Here is a 14,046-nt window from a genome sequence, read left to right on the forward strand (position 1 = left end):
CTCAGAGTAACTCACAGCTCTGGACACAAGGTGATTATGTCCTTAGCCTCTTCAAGAACAATTAGCACCACATGAAGGTAATTTTCTACTACCACATTCCCTTCTCATCCTAATAGTATAGTTGCTTCTTTTCTGTTCTGGAACCCATGGAGCAGTGCCAGGTTCTTTTTTGTTTACACCCATTTTCAACAGGATTCTGAGAAAAAGTGTTATACTCTTTCAGTTCCATCAAACGGTGGTATGGCTAAGCTTCTCAAATATAGAAAGAGCAGGGAATTGTACTTCGTTCAATCAATTTCAATTTCTCCTCATAGAAAAACAATTCTGAGGGAGACAAAAAGTGACAAAACTCAAACATATTTCATTATATTTCTACTTCTCAAATGAAAGAGCAAATGGCAACACAGGCACTCCTGAGAGGTCTAGATGGCACTAGAGAGCAATAGCTCCAGTAGTTCTTCATAGAGCAGTGAGATTCAGCACTCAGCCAATGAGCTTCTAGTAGCTACCCAGCCTTTTTCTAGCTCTTTGGGAAAGTGATGCCTTTCAAAGTTCAGGAAAAAGTAGTCAAGTCAGTTGTCTCATGTAAAAACTTTCTATGTCTTTTGTCTCCAGCTTTTTATGATTGCTCATGGGCTCAGTTCATTATCCTACTTCTATCTCTTCCTAAAGCTTCTTCTCAAAGCTTTGTCTCCCATTTGCATCTTAATTCTATTAAGTGACTTAGATCAAAGCCTCCTGAAAAGTTACTGACTCATCTTTATCTTGTGAGGTAAAACTCAAGAAATCCATCTTTTTTGTCAAGTATGAGTTCAATATCACTATATAATCTTCCCAGGTTTGTGATTTATAATTTTGTCAGTTATAAATTTCAAGTTGTTAGAGAACAACAATCACATGCAAATGATTTGACAGACCACAATGACTTCATTGCTCTGTTTTAAAAATATATATTTTCTTACTTCAGTCATCTGTGGGGCAGTTCTTTATCTGGTCTTCAGATAGCCTTTCTCTTTTCTTAATGATTTATCTGAGACTGTCTCTTCTTTTAGTGGTTTTCTATCAGTTTTCTCACTCAAATATTTTTTTTCTGCTCTTTTTCATCAGTCAAACTGTTTACGTATAAAAGGCATAGTATCTTATATCTGAATTCTTCATATTCTTTGTTTCTTAAGTTGCAGTAATATCCTATTACACTACTATACCATAATTTGCTTAGCTATTTCCCAAATAATAGACATCTACTTTGTTTCTAATTCTTGCTACTTCAAAAAGTGGATGTTCAGCAAATTGGACATTAGTGGAGAAGGGTAGAGATTGAGATATCTTGGGATCTTCCCAGTACCCATTGTTGGTTGAACCATTTGGATTAATAACATTTCCGAACACAAATAAATGTGACTATAAATGATAATGAATTCCATGGAAAAAACACTCAATCAAAATGTCAAATAAATACCAAATGTTATCCTAACCCCAAGTCATGATTTTAATACTTTGAATTTATGGATTAAAGGAAAGCATTTATTAAGGTTCTTACAGGAATCTTACTTTTTTAGAAGTTCTGGGATTTGTACCCTTGTATTTTAACAAGACAATGAAATGCTTGGTGAATGTTTAAATGCTTTAAAATTCATATTTATAGTTAGACATATATACATTTTCAAAAGCAAATAATAAATAGTGGTTTTGGAGAAATGCTTCAGTAGTTTTGATCCTCTGAATCAGAAGGCCAGCCGAGTCAGACAAATTCTTGCTTCCAAGACTCCTTGGGAGGAACTGGAGACTAGACCACCCTGGTCTTTGATTGTTCCATCCTTTGTGGGTGCAGTGTTTGTGTTTCACTGGGTGAATGTATGTCTTTGGCTATCTACAACTTCTGTTGGGGGTAAATGCATGAAAGAAAAATATCTAGGGATAGACCTGTAATCGTCCACTCTTTAGAATCTCTCTGGTTGTTTATTTCAGTCTCTGATGACTTTTAATTATACTTAAAAGTCCATTTGTTTATTTCAGAGACAGCCCAGAAAAGAAGAGAAAATATCCCACAGCCCTAGTGAGTTTAGTGAGCAGTCTGTCCCTTCTTTTAAGGAACACTGTAAACGACTCAGAAGTGACTGCCAGCTTATTATCTAACTCAGCCTGGAGTGACTTCATGGAAAACAGCAGCAGAATTGTTTGCCAAAAACAAACTTGGGCACATGTATTGACTTTAAAAAAGGGAGGAAGGAATGAAAGAAAAGAGAAAAATAGAAAGAAGAAAGAGAAGAAGGAGAAGGAGAATAGGAAAAAGGAAGGAGGAAGGAAAGAATGAAGTGAGGAAGGAAGGAAAGAAAGGAGAAAAGAAAAGTGTCTTCTGGTTGCTAGTATAGTGGTCTCCAAAATGGGGGTGATCGTCTCATCCAATGGGATAAATAATCAATCAAATGAAGAGTGAAAAGGCAGGTTGAATCTATCCTTACTGAAATAATCAATTGGTGGCTTATCATCAACCCAATGATACTTAGCCTAGTTTTCTGTAATATTGACACCCTTTACCTCTCCTGGGCAAGTTCCCAGCTAACCCCTTCTGAACTGGATATCCTTCCTGAGAGAGTTATTACTGAAGCTCACCCTGTCCACAGCACCTGGGCAGATACCACAGGGCCAATTTTGTCCTAATTCTCTGTATTCTCAGATAACCTTATGTTTTTAATAAGCATCAATCAGAGAGTTGGATTTTGCTTTGGGAACAGTGACTGGTGAATAAGAACCCCAATCCTTTTTGTTTCTTTTGAGTCAATCACACAGGATAAGCAGTCATGGATGGATTATGATGTAGATCAAAAATCTCATTACATAACACTCTCCCCTCCAAAATAAACAAACACACAAACAAACACCCTCAAGGTCATCATCATTCTAGGTTTTCATAATATTAATGTCATCTTCAACTCATCAATCTTCCCCATAAACCCATCCAACTTTTGATGTCCAACTGGTCACCCAGCTCTCATCTACGACATATGCAGCAGCCATACCTGAGTAAAACTATCTCAATAGATCAGCTAAAGTAGGTTGAAGGTAACTGACATGCCTCAAGCCCATACGTGAATTAGTCTATCTCAAATATGTAAAGACTTTCCTCTCGTGAAATGGGTGAAAGAGAACAATTTGTTCTATTGGCCATAAAAGTACTAAAGCAGACATTGTAAAACACTTAGAGCTTGATCACACATTGAAGATGCCAAGGTCATCCATTGTATCCAGGTCATTGCCAGTCATTCTGACTTTTGCCCTTCCACTACATTGGTCATGACTCTGGAAGAGAAAGTTAGGCAGAAAATTTTGTGCAATTCTGCCTCATGTAGAAATCATGTCACTACCTTATTATGTCACTAATTGTCTTTGAAAATGAAGAACAATTAGTGGCAACAAAACTCACTACCCTAATTCAGGCTCTTATCAGCTCTAGTCCAGATAGCCTTCTAACTGGTCTCTGTATTGCCTCAAGTCTCTCCTCTCTACCATCCATCCTTCATAAGAACTGCCAATATGTTTTTGCTAAATCTGCATTACTCATTTGCTCAGTATTTTGTGGTAGTTTCTTACTGAACCTAGGATAAACTATTATTTTATCTCTTTAAGTGTAAAACTTCATTTAAATATTTTATTTTTATGTAAATGCTATAATTTGCATAATAATTAGTACAGTAGTGCAAATATATACCATTACAAAAAGGGAAAAATATTGGGAGGTCCAACATTTTTGACTGATAAAAGTATTTGGTTAAAAAAGTTTATAAAATACAACTCTAGTTTCCTCAAAATTTCCTTCTTGATTTGTGCTTGTTTTCTCAAACTATCTCTTTCTAGCTTGTGCTCTAGTTGGTATAAAATAGTATTCCAGTTGTTTATCAGGAGACATACATTTTCCTGATATTGAAGATGGAGGGACAGTTTTGGCTCAAGAGTTTTGATTTGTGTCCTTTCCTTAATATGACTGTCTTGAACTTAAGGAGGGAGGGAGCACTTCCCTCTATCACCCCTAGGAAAAGAGAATCCTTCCAAGAAGCAATAAGTAGGTTTCTCTAATTTAATTGAAAGGGTATTGTGGCTGGGTATTTTGTCTGGCTTTGTTTTGCTACTTTTCTCTGTGTGCAGAATTTTACTGTGTGTGGAGCAACCAACGGATTCTGCAGCTGGTGGAAATTTAGGTTTGTTCTTTCGGAAATGTTCTCTCAGCCTCTCTAGAGTCTCCAGGCAAGAATGATGTTTTGCTTTGTGTATCTAAATGCTTCATGCAAGAATATTAGCTTAGTCCAAAAGAAAAGAGTGGTTGAGTCAGTTGCAGCTAGAAATAGACCACTTGTCAGATTTAGATTTTAAGTCTCATCTAGCCTCAGACCATTGTTATAAGGATGAAGAAGTAATTCTCCCCAAGGTCATACAAATGTCAAGTAATGGGATTAGCGTCTAGGTCCTTTGACTCCAAATATGAATAATAATAGTTAATATTTAGATGACACTTTAGGGTTTGCAAATCACTTCACATATGTTATCTCATCTGATTCTTCTAAACCACTCTGAGATAAATGCAATTATAATCCTCATTTTATAGATTAGGGAACTGAGGTTGGGATCTGTTACATCCCTTTTCTCACTTCTGCCTTAGTTTCTTCCAAAACTCATTTGGAGCACTGCTTTCTATATAAAGCATTCCCTGAATAATGTAATAACATCATCCAAATACCTACTGTATTCCCAACAAAATCACATTGTATTTATTTGTGTGTCATATATTGTATCTCCCCATATAATGCACACACATATATACTTTGGTCTGTGGAATGTAAGATCATTGAGGATGGGAACTATTTAATTTATGCTATTGTAGCCCCAGTACTTTGCTCTGAACCTGGTATATAGATTCTTACTTTGTTATTATTATTTGCCTTTCATTTTAAATATGATCAATGACAGCATGAAATGATTTCCTTTTTAATTAATCTTTTTATTTAAAGTTTTGAGTTTCAAATTCTCTTTTTCCCTATATCCCTTCTCTCCCTTCCCCTTGAGATGATAAGCAATCAGATATAAATTGCTCATGTACAATTATATAAAACATTTCCATTTTGGTAATTTTGTATAAATTAAAAAAAGAAAGGAAGGAAAACAGCATGCTTCAATTTGTATTAAAAATCAGTTCTTTCTTTGGAATCAGATAGTATGCTTTATCATTAGTTCTTTAGGATTGTCTTGGATCATTGTATTGCTGAGAAAAGCCAAGTCATTCACACTTTCTTCATTGAACAATATTGCTGTTATTATGTACAACATTCTCCTAGTTCTGTTCATTTCACTATGCAACAATTCATGTAAGTCTTTCCAAGTTTTGCTGAAATCATCCTTCTTTTATTTCAATAATATTCCATTACAATCATATATCACAGCTTGTTTAGCTGTGTCCCAATTGGTGGACATCCCTTTGATTTCCAATTTTTGGCTATCACAAAAAGAACTGTTGTAAATATTTTTGTACAAATAAGTCCATTTATCCCTTTTGTGGATGTCTTTGGGATATAGACATAGCAGTTGTATTGCTGAATCAGAGTATGCACAAAGAATATAAATATATTGCAGTCCAGAATGGTTGGATCAGTCTACAACTCCACCAATGGTGAATTAGTGTCTCAATTTTCCCACATCTAACATTTTCCCTTTTTTTGTACATTAGCCAAAAGATGTGAAGTGGTACCTCAAGTGAAGTAGAGTTATGAAATCATCACTATTACTTTCTCTTCCAGAGTTTTGAAGTCTAGAGCAAAATAAAAGTCAAGATGACATGATGATCCAGGATGCAATCCAGGATAACCTTAGCAGCTTGTGACCAGTTTCTAAATATCACCTTCATGGACACTGGAACAAATTGTTTTCAATTGTTCATTCTTCTAAGGGAAGTCTTTACTTTTTAAAAAAAATTAGACATCCCCTTAACTTGCCCATGGGATTGATGCCTATAGGTTATGTTCGACCTGTTTTAGCCTGCCTGCCAAGACAGTTTACTAGGGTGTGGCTGCTATATATACTTCTTACAGCTTGGTTGAAGGTGGACACCAAAGGTGATCAAGTAAATGAAAAGGGTTTAGGCAAGCCCTTTCATCTCTCTGAATCACCCTATGTACTATACATTGCTATACATATTGCTATATATATAATATATGTATGTAAACACATATGGATATATATATATATATTACTCTATTATTATTATAGGATATTATAATTATTACTTTACTATTACCAGTTATATTATATATCCCTTATATTACTAAATACTTGTTGATGGATTCCATGCCTGTTACTTTACTATCTCTAAAACTTAAATTGTTTAGGTATTACATCATTTCTACTTCTATCAATACTTCAAATAGTCATAATTTGAAAGATAGATATCCTTTCTCTATTACTAGAGATAATAACTGAAAATGAGAAGTTTTAAGATTTGCAAAGTTCTCTCTCTCTCTCTGTGTTCTTACTTTATTCTTCTGACTACTTTGTGAGTTTGTTTTATGAGTCCTCTTTTACAAATGAGTAAATGGAGGTCAGAGAAGCTAATGAGTTTCCTAGGGTTACACAGATAGTGAGACTCAGTACCAGTATTTGATTATGAGTCCAGTGTTGATCTCTCCATACCTAAATACTCAGTCATTTTTGTGGCTTAAACGTTCATTCTGCAAGATCCAGCCTTTCAAAGGCAGGACTCTCTGAATTTTAGTTTGGTCATGGGATGACATACACCAGATTCAGTCTTAAAAAGGCCCTTGCAGAACCATTTTTTTTTTCCTAGTATAGCTTTGAAAAGCCCGGGGTCACCTTCATGACAGTGAGGCATTGGAGAAAGATATCAGTAAGAGGAATAATAATAATAAAACAAAACAAAACAAAAAATAACCAAGCATTAACACACATTTAGATGAGTTGGATTAGCATAAAGAGCAATTATTTTAGAGATAGAATGCTTGAGTTTGTTTTCAAAATTTGAATGAATGAAAAAATTTATTTTAAGTATTTAAAGTGTGTCAAAGACTGTGCTAAATGCTGTGGGCATAAAGAGAAAAATTGAGACAGTTCCTATATAATACTGAGTTTCTTAAATTCTGTGAGTCTCAATTTTCTCATCTGTAAAATGAGAGGCTTGCTTTGGGTAGACTCTAAAATGGACCCTTCCACATTTTAAGTCCTATCACTATCTCATATATTTTCTATGAAATAGGAGTGACATTAGTGGCCATTCCTCCCTCCCAGAGCTGTTGTAAAGAAGGTATTTTGTAATCCTTAAAGGGTTAGATAATAGGAAGCTGTTCCTTTTATAGAATCTTTTAGTCTATAAATACCTTTACAAAAAAGAAAAACTTTTACAGAAATTTTCTCATTTGATGCTTGCAAAACCCTGGAAAATCAGTGGTGTTTGAGATTAGCCCCCTTATTTTGCGTATTAAAAAGCCATACCTCAGATGAGAGACTGGATTACTGAGGACCCCATAGCTAGGAAGTATTGAGCTCAGCTAGCTGGTCATTAGATTCCCAATCCTTGGCTAAGATGACAGGAAAAATTAATGATGATTGTTGGAGGGGATGTGGGAAAACTGGGAGATTGATGCATTGTTGGTGGATTGTAACAATCCAACCATTTTGAGAAATTTAACTATCTCAAAAAGTTATCAAACTGTGCATACCCTTTGATCCAGCAGTGTTACTACTGGCTTATATCCCAAAGAATTATAAAGAAGGAAAGGACCTGTTGGCAGAATGTTTGGGAGCCCTTTGTAGGGCTAGAAACAAACAATGGATGCTTACAATTGGAGAATGGTTGGGAAATTGGTATATGAATATTATGGAATTTATTTTCAAAGAAAGACCAAAGGATGATTTTGAAAGGCCTGGAGACTTACACAACATGCAGGAAATAGCTGGACAGAGTCATTATATACTCAACAATATATACATCTTCTGATGGACCCACTTTAAGAATCAACCAAACACTTCCAATGGAGCAAATGAACTGAACCAACATGCCCAGAAAAGAACTTTGGGGATAATAAAAACCATTAATTGAATTCAATCCCTATATTTATGCCCACCTGCATTTTGATTTCCCTTCTTAATTGTACAATATTTGAGTCTATTTTTTTAAAAAAATTTTTATTATACATTTTATCTAATTTATATTTTTAATTATTTAAATCTATTTATCCTGCCATCTAGGGAGGGGGGGTAAAAAGGTGAAAAGGGTTTAAATTTTACTTGAAATTATCCATTATAACCTGTAAATAAAAGGCTATTAAATAAAAAAAAAACAGATTCCCAATCCTATGATCTTCTCCCTGTTCCATGTTGCCTTAGAAGAGATGACAAGTTGGTGCTTCAAGAAAGAAATCTTGGGGGGAGCCAAATGGCGGAAAGGCACACCATTTCTAACTCTTCTTTACCCTTCTAAACCATAAAAACCTCAAAAAAATAAAAAACAATCCCCCTTTATTCCCTTTTAAACCCTAAAAAAGTTTAAATAAAAAATAAAACAACTCCCGGGGAAAATTTTCCCAATCCTTTAAGGGGAAATTTTAAAAGGGGCCCGGGGGAAATCCCACCGGGCCCAAAACCCTGGAAGGGAAAGAAATTCCCAAAAATCCCCAACAAAAAAGGGCCAAACCCACAAATCCTCACCCCACTTCCCCTTTTAAAAACTAAACCCCCAACCAATTTTTTAGAAAAACCCCTTTCCCCTTTTAAAACATTAAAAAGGTCAACATTTAGCAGAAAAAGAACAAACCCAAAACCCAAAAAAAACTCAACTTCCCCTTCAGACTCCCAAAAAACCATTAAAATCCCAAAAATTAAAAAAAAAAAAAGAAGTTTAAAAACAAAATCCTGAAAAAATTAAAAAGTTAAAAATTCCCAAATCAAAAAAATTTAATTAAAAAAAAATTCCAGAAATAATTTGAAGAAAAAAACAAAAACTGCAAGGTAATCTTAATTGAGAAAATAACACTAAAAAAATTATAAAAAAAAAATTCCAAACCAAAAAATAAAAAACCTTAATTTCATAACAGAAAAAAAAAAGTAAAAAAAAAAAAATAAACAACAAATAAAACTAATTCCCTTAAACAAGTCTCAAAAAAACAAAAAAAAAGAAAATTAAAAAAAATGAAAAAAAAAAAAAAAACAAAAAAATCAGGAGAAAATTAAAATTCCAAAACAGAAAAAAAAGAGCCAAAATTTTAAAAAATTCACAAAAAATTTCCCAAGTGAAAACAACAAAGGAAAATGAATTGAAAAATTCATCGAAACCTTCCCAAAAACCCAAAATAAAAAGAAATAAAAAATTTAACTACAAAAAGAAAAAATTTTTTTTAAACCAAAAAACCAAAAATACCATGCCCAAAAACAAAATCCTTCCCCACAAAAAACAAAATGAAAAATATTTTCCAAAAACAAAATTGGGACACCAAGAAAAAACCACTATAAATGAAAACATTTTCCAGGGAAGAAGATAATAATAAACAAAAATTCCATTTTTTCAAAAAAAAACCAGAACTAAACAAAAATTTTATATCCAACCAAAACCAAAGATCAGAAAAAAAAAAACCTTAAAGATTTTTGGGAATATACAAAAAAAAAACATTATAATTTGGTATATATAAATAAAAAAAAAGGGAAAATGAAAAGGGAATGGCAGAAAAGGTGGGAAGGAAATAAAAAAACCACATCCCACAAAAGGCAAAAAAACATCATATCTGAAATTAGAAAGGGAAAATTGTAATCTACTCCATAAATTGGCTAAAAAAAATAATTACATTTTTTTTAGAAAAATTACCCTATTAAAAAGGGGAAAAAGAAAAAAAAAGAAAAGGGGGAAAAGGGAAAAATCCAAAGGGGAAATTCAAGATAAACTCAACAAGGGGGAAATAAACTAAAAGGGAAAAGGGTTGGGGAAGCAAAAAAAATCATAACTTTTTAGGATAAAAAAAATTTATAATTCTAACCCCAAATGAATAAACTCCAAAAAGGCCAATACAACTGATAAAAGTCAAACCCACAATATTTTTTTAAAAACACATTTAAAGAAAACATATAAAAAAAAAAACCAAAAAATCATTACTTCCGGTGAAGTAAAAAGATACCATCCTTATCCAAAACCCAAAACAAAATTATCTAATTAAAAAGAAAAAAACTACATCCCCAAAAACAAAAACAACAACAAATCAAATTAAAATAATACCTGATGGCATCCCAACCCAAAGGAAGAAAATGCAAGAAAAAAACAACAAAAACTGAAAGGGAGAAACCCAAAACCCCCAGTAACAAAACAAACCAAAAACAAAAAAAAGAAAAAGAAAAATAAAAAAAAAATTATATTTAATTTTGAAAATTAAATAATAAAAAATATACTTTCTTCTTACATTCTGAACCTATTCAAAATTAATAATTTAGGAACATAAAACCTAAATTAAATAAAAAAAAATAAATCTTTCTTTTCCTCATATGCAAAAAAAACACATTCAACAAAAATTGGGGAAAAACCAAAAAATTGAAACAAAAAATTCTTAAAAAATTGGTAACACAAATTATAATAATTAATAATACCAAAAATGAAAATGAAACCAATACCAAAAATTTTGGGATAAAAAAACATAAAAAAATTTTATATCCTAGAGTTATTTTAAAACAAAAAGAAAAAAATGTTTTAAAACAAAAACTAAAAAACCAAATTAAACCCCAATCAAAATTAAATGAAATTTAAAATTAAAAAGAAAAAAAAAAAAGTAAAAAAACAATTAATAAAACTAAATTTTCTAAAAAAACCAATAAAAAATAAGCCTTTGGAAATCTGTTGAAAAAGGAAGGAAAAAAAATAGTCTTAAAAGAAAAAACTTTCCACCAAAAGAGGGAAAATTAAAAAAAATTTTTTCTCAACACCTAAATTTTAACCAATGAAAAAAACCTACCCCAAAAATGTTTCCAACAACGAAAAAATTTTGAAATCCCCATTTAAAAAAAAAAACGGCAATTAAAAACCCCTAAAAAAATCCCCAGGACCAATATTTAAAATTTACCAACCATTTAAAAACAATTGGCCCTAATCTATTTTAAAAAAATAAAAAAAAGGATCCACCAAATCCTTCAACACAACATTAAATATAAAACCAAATTTGAAAACAAGAAAAAAAATTAAACCAATCTCCCAATAAAATCTAAAATCTTAAAAAAATTGCAAAAACTAAAAAAATCATCTCCAAAATAAAAAAGGGTTTTATACCAGGAATCACTTCAAAACAAAAAACATATAAACATTAACAACCAAAAAAAAAACCATAATCATCTCAAAATAAAAAAAAGAAAATCCAACATCCTTCCTATTAAAAAAACACTTGAGGATAGAAATAAATGGACTTTTCCTTAAAATAATCCAGCATCATTTAAACCATCAGTAACATCATATGTTTGAGACAAACTGCAACCATTCTCAATAAGATCTGAGGAAACAAGGTTTGCCCACTATCACCTTACTATTTAAATTTATTAGAAACGCTAGTTTTGGCAATAAGAGCTGGAAAGAGATTAAAAAAGAATAGGCAATGAGGAACCAAATTATACCTTTGCCAAACATATGGTATATTTAGAGAACCCCAGAGATTCACTAAAAAATTATTAGAAATAATTAAAACTTTAGAAATTGGGTTTTATAAAATAAACCCACATAAGTCATAATTCTTTATATCATAAAAAATCCAACAGCAATTACAAAGAGAAACCATTTAAAGTAACATGATAATATAAAATATTTAGGAATCATCTGCCAAGGGAAAATCAAAACTTTATGGCAAAATTAAGACCACCCACAAATTAAGTCTGATCTAACCAATTGAAAATATTAAATCCTTGGATAGGGCGAGCAAATATAAAAAGATGACAATATTACCTAAACAATCTATTTATTTAGCCATACCAATAAGTCCCAAAAAACTATTTTAATGACCTAGAAAAAAAACAAAATTCATATGGAAAACAAAAAGGTCAAAATTTCCCAAAATTAATGAAAAAAAAAATCAAATGAAGGTTTTAAAGCTGTACCAGATCTAAAACTATATTATAAGAGCAGTTACCAAACCATTTGGATTCAAAATAGATTAGTTGATCAGTGGAATAGTTAGGCAAGGATAAAACAACAAATATAAACCTATTTTTGAAAACCAAAAGACCCCACTTTTTGGGATAAAACTTATTTTTGATAAAAATTGTGGGAAAATTGAAACTAATATGAGAAACTAGGCATTGATCCATTAACACCGTAACCAAGATAAGGTCAAAATGGGTTCATGACCAGGATAAAGAATGAAAATTAATAAATTAGAGGAACATAGGTGTTACCTTCAGACCTTAAGGGGGTTTTTATGACCAGCAGAACTAGAGATCATTTGATCACAAAATGAAAAATTATTATACCAAACTGAAAAAGTTTTGTAAAACAAAACTAATAGAAAGATTAGAAGGAAAAATGGGAAAAATTTTTTACAGTCAGAGGTTCTAAAAGGCCTCATTTAAAAAATAAGAGAATTAACCTAAAAAATCAAGCCATTCCAATTGAAAAATGGTCGGGGTATGAACAGAAATTTAGATGAAGAAATTGAAACTCTTTTCTATTATGAAAAGATGTCCAAGTCATTATTAATCAGAGAAATGCAAATTAAGACAACTCTAAGATCCACTAACACCTGTCAGATTGGCTAAGATGACAGGAAAAAAAATGATGATTGTTGGAGGGGATGGGAAAACTGGGACATTGATGCATTGTTGGTGGAGTTGTGAATGAATCCAACCATTTTGAGAGTATTTGGAACTTGTCAAAAGTTATCAAACTGTATACTTTGATCCGGTGTTACTTACTGGGCTTATATCCTAAAGAGATTAAAAGAAGGGAAAGGACCTGTATGTTAGAATGTTTGTAGCCCTTTTGTAGTTTGAAACTGAAACTGAATGGATGCCCACGTTGGAGAATGGTGAATAAATTTGTAATTGAATATTATGGAAATTATTTTGTAAGTAAACAGGATGATTTGAAAGGCCTGGAGACTTTACCAACTGTCTGAGGAAATGAGCTGGACCAGGAGATCATTATATACTTCAACAACAAACTATATGATGAAAGGATGGACCTGGCCATCCCCAAAACAAGATCAACCAAATCACCCAATGGGAAATGAACGAACCAACTAGCCAGAGAAAGAACTTTGGGAAAACTAAAACCATTACATTAATTCCCAATCCCTATATTTATGCCCACCTGCATTTTTGATTTCCTTAAAGCTAATTGTACAGATTTCAGAGTCATTTTTTATACACAAAATAATGTTTTGATTATACTTATTGTGTATCTAATTTATATTTTAATGTATTTAACATCTACTGGTCATCCTGCCATCTAGGGGAGGGGGTGGGGGGTAAGAGGTGAAAAATTGGAAGAAGATATTTGGCAATTGTTAACGCTGTAAATATAACCTGTAAATAAAAGGCTATTAAATAAAAAAAAAAAAAAAAAAAGAAAGAAATCTTGATTTCAACCCCATGGTTGATTTCTTTCGAACTTAATTTTGCAAAGTGGGTTAAAGGTCAGTACATCTGTACCCAGTCTTTGCTGAATACAGAACTGGCTTTGTGTACATTAAATGTGCTTTCCGTGGGATAATTAAATCTTTTGTCTTGGGCCCTACAGGGGCTCTCAATTAGTAACATGCTGGGGCCTATAAGTGACAGGAACTGTTGGAAATGCATGCATACCTTCTCTGAAATGGCCTTCTTCTATGATATTATGCTGCTCCCTTGGACATGGCACTCTCAATTAATGGGTTTTTAATATGGAGACAATATCAAAATGTCTGGCTTCTTTCACATTCAGGGACCCTGTGGGAGACATCCTCCTATTTCCTATAGCTCTTTGTTGCATTAATTAAAACAATAATAATAGTGGTTGGCCTTTATGTGGCCCTTTAAGGGTGATAAAGCCTT

The sequence above is a fragment of the Sarcophilus harrisii genome, chromosome 2, assembly GCF_902635505.1.
Source record: "Sarcophilus harrisii chromosome 2, mSarHar1.11, whole genome shotgun sequence".
NCBI classification, from domain to species: domain Eukaryota; kingdom Metazoa; phylum Chordata; class Mammalia; order Dasyuromorphia; family Dasyuridae; genus Sarcophilus; species Sarcophilus harrisii.